Below are 6,000 nucleotides of genomic sequence, written 5' to 3'. Positions count from 1 at the left end.
TGACAACCTAAATATGGTAAGGATCATACTTTAAGAGTAACTGTACAAATTTAAGTTACCCAATAACTTTACATAACCTCACTATTAAAATATTGAGTGTGCAAATTCTAACTAATGAAGTTGAACAATCAGAGTAGCAGAGAGGAATCCTAATCAGAGCAAGAGAGCTCAAAAGTAAGCCACTCCAACATCTCTCTGCCTCGTCCTCCTCTATACTAAGAAACTTAACTGGCTAACTTACACACAATGTAATTAAAAAAGACTTAATCTATATAGAGTTAAATATCAATTCAGGAAAATGAAAAGAAAGTTTCAAGTATATTTGCAAATTCAAATGATTGGGTTCCTGGGTTGTGAGTGACACTGGATGGAGGGATTTGTATAAGGGATCATGTCATACACTTGCACCATCAATTAGATTAAGAATTCTTAAGAGATGTACTAGTTTCATTGAAACCATTCAGTCTTTTATAAAGATGCATGAATTTGCTAGGTGATCCATACAAGGTAATTGATATCTTTTGCCTTAGGGACATATTCAGTTTCCAAACTTTTATACAGGCAAATGTTCCTCAAATTTAAGGCTTTGCCTCATATAGATCAATTTAGATTTTATTTTATATAGACCAAAGCACTAGTTGGTTGCAATTTTCCTTAATTACCCGTGGATTTAGCAATGATATATATACAGCCTTAATTGCTTAAGTCCCTCAGCAACAATTTTTTTGACAAGGTAATCAGAAGATTAAAATGAGGATGCAAATACTACAGATAATAATATCTGAATATTTATTTTTTATCTACTAAATATAGGGTGATCAGATGTTAAAGAAAAATGTCTTTTAAATGAAAATATAAACGTCTATGTTGTGTCCCACTGCTTTTCTTTTTCAATGTCTAAGAATAGAAAAGCACTACATGAAATATGACTATCTTTGCAAGATGTAAATTATTTTTCTTCTTTAAGAATGTAATAATGCTTTATCATTTTAATTTTATTTAAGCGATAATTTCTTTCCAAAATTTAAATAAATGCTTTGTTTTTTTAAACTAGGTTTATACAAGATGACTCCTTCCCTTCTAGGATGAATTTCTTACTGAAGTGGAAAGTAAATTCTGTGGTCATTCATTAGCTTCGCTGTTTCCAACTTTATTTAAAATATGTGTTCTTTAAAAGAGCCTCAATGATTGCCAAAAATAATATAAATGGCAAAGGCATAAAGGAACTCTCAGTTTACCACATTAAATTGGATACTTCACAATAGCTCCATCAAAAAGAGTTAGGTGAGAATTTTTCATTTTCAAAATCACACACACCTAAAATAGAATTATAAACATTCTTTCATAGATTTAAAGAAGGATAGGACTCTCTTCTGAAATTATAACTATTCATTTCTTGTTTATAAAATAATTTGGATTTTTTTTGAAAAATAAAAAATAAATATTGAAGAAATGTAAGTTTAGCTGATTTCATATGGAAAGTATTCAATAGAATGAGCATCACATGAACGAGAATCTTTGGTTAAATAGTTCCAATTCTATAATCTTATATAGTATGGAAAAATTGCTTGGTGTTTATTACAGCTGTAAACATTTAATGGCTGATAATTAAACAGCATCGGTACTGAATCTTGCAAGATTTAATTAAACATAGCACACTGCAAATGTGAGATTTAAATTACTATTTATAATTACATGTAAAACACAATTGCTGAAATGAGTACATGGAATTCTGAGAGAAATTCGAAATTTCATCACATTTTAAATAATTTTTGCTTTGAATTTTTTATTCCATTTTTATTATGAAGTGTTTGGTTAACAGATAAAATAATAAATATATCAAATGTGCTCATGAAAGTTGGTTCTGAGTGAAGGAATATTGTCTCAGAAATATTTCTTTAGTATATTTGATTTAAAAATATAGTAAAAAAAAAAAAAAGGAAAGGAAAAAGAAGAAAATAAAATAGAAATAGACCCTCACCTAACTACAAATAAATCAAATAAAGGAAAATGAAAACTAGCCCATCACTATCATTAAATGTATAAAGAACTAGGAAAGAAAACGAAAAGGATTTCATTTTTCTTCAGTTTCAGTATTATGTGAAACTGGTATTTAAATATTATTTACAAAGAGTCAGTGAAAAATATTAGTGTAGTATTGATTTAGAGTAAACTTTCAAATTTTTATATGGAAAACCTACTACCTACTGAGAAATTTTTATCCTTCTTTATTCATTATTAAAGATGCCTTTGGTATTTTAATCCATACAACATATAGGAAATACAGCGAACATGGAGAATTTTATAGTTGATTACACAGATTAACTGATTACGCATATCATTCAATATACCTTTCATAACAGTAATTGTTCAACATCTTATTTGTGATATATTTCTCTACAGAGTTGAAAAACAAAAATGGAATGTGCCAAAGACTAAATTCAATTTACTCCATTCTCCAATCCTGTATGTCTGTAATATTTTAAGATCACAAATGTTTACAATGAGAATCTTGTCAGTGAGGACTCTGAGACCAGAAATGCAAATGGCTAGTGTTCAAGTGACTAACAAAGAATGGTGCGAACCTCCATATTCCTTAGCTCTACAAGCATAAAGAAAGGCACAATTTAGTTTTCGTAAATTATAGGAGTGAATTACACCCTGATATCAAAATTAATTACCTGGTCATTCTTGATTAACACTTCTCTTGCCACTATTGTATTGCAAAGAACTACCAAATCTGTAGGTGGGCTGAGAGAAAAATATAAATTATATATTCAACAAGAAATAATTTGTCATATCATATGTACTTATATGCATATATAGTACTATAATTGTCCATGACATTAATTTTTTTTAAAAATCCAACTGACCAGGTAATATTAAATATTTTTAAAGTAATTGAAATCGTTACTTATAATTTAGGAGAGAACTATTCCTTTTATTAACAGACTAAATCACTGTTTTATAATAGTTTGGAATGACTTTCCTTATTCAATAAAACTATGTGGATTCAGTTGTAGGAAGAACAAAACATTTGCTTTCATTAACAAATTCATATTATGGCAGAATTAAGTACAGAGAGTAAAACAATGGCTAGTTACATTTCTTATAGACTAGAAAAAAATTTTTTCCTTTCCTTAATCCCCTGATTTTTCAGCCTTGGCAGTTGCAAAATAAATCAAATAGCTATTAAAAAATAATAAAAATAGATGAAACAGTCTCAAAGTTATCGATTCAAAGAGAAGATTCTGATAAAGACAAATAGATGGATCCTAGCAATGGAGCTGTCCAGGGCTCCATATGCATGTGACAGTTTCTTATTTACATGTCGCTCATGTTTATGCATGTTCGGAAGAATACAGCTGGTACCCCATTCTCCAGAAATTAGACACTGGTCAAGTCTACAAACAGTAGCCACATTTGAGCTTGTAATGTACTTATCATGAAAAGCTAGAAGCTCTAATGTTAGGGAGGGGGAAAAGCAGCACAATATGCTTTAAAAAGATAACAGACATTTTTCAAAAAACAAATATCGTATATTCAATTCAGCCCCTTTAGGTGCTTTTATGTTATAGGAATTCTGCTGGTGATGAAAACAGCATTCAGCCAATCAAATGGCGGTACCCTAGTGCCATCCAAAGTAGAAGCCTAGTGTTTAAAATAACCCTGATGAATTATTCATAGATCTGATGTTTATGCAAATTATAGAATCATGCACCCACCTGACCACCAAGGGAAGAAAAAAAAAAACACGGAAAAAAACCCCACCATGCTTTTAGCATTCTCTAGAACCTATGTAATCAAATGATAATATTCTTTCATTAAATGCATCAAGGAATTACAATCCTTACCTGGTTAGTTTGTAGGGCCTTCAGATTTTCTGGATGAAATAACTGACTGTGCGTGCAACCAATAATACTGAACTGAAAAGCTGATTAAGGGCACTTACTTAATGCAAAGCCACTCACTGAATATTCATATGATGCCTGTGTTTATGCAAATTAAAGCAAAAGAAAGCCCACGGGGATTGGTTGCCATAGTCCACAAATACTGTGTACAGCAGAAAATATAGAGAGTAGTGACAAATAAATCTTGAAATTCATAGCTTTGGAGCAACAAAGAAGAAATAGTAAAATATTAAAAGCCTAGGTGAATTACAGTTTTAAAGTGCTTTATTTAATCATATTACTCTAGGACTATTGATTATTTCTACCATGTAATGATCTATAATCATCTTAATGCCAAAAGATACCATCACTTGTGTTTTTCAGCTTTATTTATCCTGCAGTCATTTATATGAACAAATCCCTTAGAAGCATAAAGTAGTGAAGAATAAATAATTATAATAAAAATATAATCCAATATACTAATAATAAAACCTACGGCCATGTGTGGCCCTTTCATGTAGTAAACCTTCAGTAGTAAAATCTTCCGAGAGAGTGAAATGCCAATGGATGACCTCCAACATTAGGTTGAGCTCTTTGCTTTCTTAATACTGATGTACATATCTGCTTCATTCGAAATGGAGATTATTTTATATTAGAATAGATACTGTGAATCTTTTAGCCAAGAAGATTCGAGCACATACAGTTGTAAATTCCAAAAATTTTTACTTTTGGAGCCCAAATGCAATAATATTCTTTGAAATGCATGCTAATATGTAGCATCCTAATCATAAAAAAATGTGTATATACATGTGAATCGATTACAGGCATTAACAAGATTCATAATATTTAAATGATACAATGCATGTCTGGCATGAAATGATTTACATTGTCAAAGATATTCTCCACTTTTTACTTTTTAATAAGTAAGAGGTGGAGATGGCTAAAAGTCCTGGAATGCATCTAATAGTTTTGTTTGCTTTTTTTCTCTGTTTTCTGGAACATAGTTTCCAAATTTCAAAAATAAGAAAACAATGTTTGTCATGGCAGTTACCACTGACTGAAAAGCATTTATCATTTCCGATATTTTAAAAATAATTCTCACAGTGTCATTTCACAGTCATTCTGGTCTCCCCCATGTAACATAATGAATTTTCAAATATTTAAGCATCTCTACAAAGCTGGCTACACTTACCATGAATACTATGAAGACTAGATACAATGTTTATTACCTTGATTTAGGTGCTCTCACAAGTCTAAATTTAGTCATCAAATTGTATTTATTAAATATGTGCAGTTTTTTGTATATCAGACCTCAAGAAAACCAGAGGAAAAAAAGACTAGATCCAATTCTTGAACATTTTCCTAGAGGCATTTAGAAAGAAAGAAACTTCTTTGTGGCACCTCATGGTTGCCTAATTATAGCTTTTATGGCTTCAGATAATTTCAGATATTTTAAAGTTGCTCATTGGCTTTCAATGAGAGTAATCCTCATAAATGTACATTTATCTACATCCACATATATTTTCTATAACAGATATTGTATGTACATATTGATTCTAATTAATGTCTCCTTAAAATTCCCTTTTCAAGTTTCCGAATAGACTTTGAAAATACAATGTGATTGACATATCAAGTATTTAGAACAAAATTGGTAAAATTTTTGAAGTTATGAATTTCTATTATTGTTTATTGGTTACTTATTTCATTCAGTCTATTAGTTATTATATTCACACATATCTTTTCCAAAATACAGAATAAAAATTAATAGGTAAATAGCAGTACACCTGTCTAGAAATCATGCAATTCTTTTTCTTCTACTGATTTGCGATTGTATTACTCGGAGGGTGGACCGGTAATTTCTTAAAATTTTTAATTAAATAGTCCTAAATTTAAAACTTCTAAGAAATAATATTTAGTTAACCAGCAACAGTCACCTTTTACTAAGTTCCCCCATCTCCATAAAAAAATTTTTTGAAAAAAAAAGTGGACATAATCTCCTGCTCTTTCTCTAAAGAACATTTCTTCATGTTGCTTAATTCCCTCTAGAAACTTTTTTTTGATAAAATATACTCCAATAGTTAATGGTGATGATAATAATAATAGTTATTCT

The sequence above is a fragment of the Pteropus alecto genome, unplaced genomic scaffold (genome assembly GCF_000325575.1).
Source record: "Pteropus alecto unplaced genomic scaffold, ASM32557v1 scaffold20, whole genome shotgun sequence".
Classification (NCBI taxonomy): domain Eukaryota; kingdom Metazoa; phylum Chordata; class Mammalia; order Chiroptera; family Pteropodidae; genus Pteropus; species Pteropus alecto.
Note: the sequence above shows the minus strand (reverse complement) of the source record.